The sequence below is a fragment of the Myotis davidii genome, unplaced genomic scaffold (assembly GCF_000327345.1).
Source record: "Myotis davidii unplaced genomic scaffold, ASM32734v1 scaffold663, whole genome shotgun sequence".
Lineage (NCBI taxonomy): Eukaryota > Metazoa > Chordata > Mammalia > Chiroptera > Vespertilionidae > Myotis > Myotis davidii.
Window position 1 is genome coordinate 156,404 of NW_006295816.1, and position 986 is coordinate 157,389.

Consider the following 986-nt stretch of genomic DNA (forward strand, 5'->3'; position numbering starts at 1 on the left):
GGGAGGGGCCGGAAGGAGACAGAGCCGAGGGGGCAGCGGGTAGAGGCAAGCAGGTTGGATGGGCTCAGCCCCCAGGAGGTGCAGGCAGGGAATTTGCCCCCCACCACCCCAGGGTTGGGGGTACCCAGGGCTACAGCCCCTACCATGGGAGAGGTTGGGAGGGACCCAGAGACAGAGATAAAGAGGCAGGGAGAGACGGAAAGGGGACAGGAGGTTCACACCGGGACGGGACTCAGTATATCAGAGGAGGACGCACCGTGACACACAGTGAGGTGGGCCATAGGGGCACGCAGCAGAGGGTGGGGCGGGAGACGGTGGGACGAGGGGGGAGAAGAGAGAGGAAGGGCGGGCAGCGCTGCATTGTCCCCAGGGACGTAAGAAGAGACAAACGCAGAGCCCAGGCTGCAGCCACAGGGCCGGTTTGAACCGGCTGGGTGGGCAGCAGATTCCAGATGGGCCACATCTGGGAGGCTGTGGTCACCCTGTCGCTCCCCAGGGACCAGAGGGGATTGTGGGCCTGGCCAGGCGGGGCTGGGAATATGGTGCCCAGGACAGAGGGCCTTTCACCACGCCGGGGTGGGGCCAACCATCCAGGCAGCCTTCCAGGCTGGCGGGACAGTCCCAGGGTTGGAACCCTGCAGTGGAAAGAAGGGAGTGGGGGGTGTGAAAAGGGGGAGATTCAGAAACTGGGGACCCTCTGAGGTCACACAGCATCTCTGCTGTGAGCCTGGAGCCCCAGTGGGACATGTCACCTGCCTGGCATCCAAATCCGCAATGAGCACTAGATTGCCTCTCCCCGTGTTCGCTGGAGTCGCACACCTGCGCTCAGGCGGCCTCGGATGGTGAGAGGAACACGGCCGATGTGGTCCACGCCCACTTCCCAGGGAAGAGACTGCAGTGCAGCCAGGGGACCCCTGCAGGAGGCCTGCTGCTCCGTGGGAACCCGGCGGGCACTGGCCATGAAACCTGCCTCCTGTCCGCGGTGT

At 64.8% G+C, this 986-nt stretch overlaps 1 protein-coding gene across 1 annotated transcript in view; it reads left to right on the forward strand.

Annotated features, from left to right (window-relative positions):
- Positions 1 to 986, forward strand: part of PTH1R (parathyroid hormone 1 receptor) — a 25,021-nt gene that overhangs the window by 18,558 nt on the left and 5,477 nt on the right. The gene's annotated exons all lie outside the window — the stretch shown is intronic.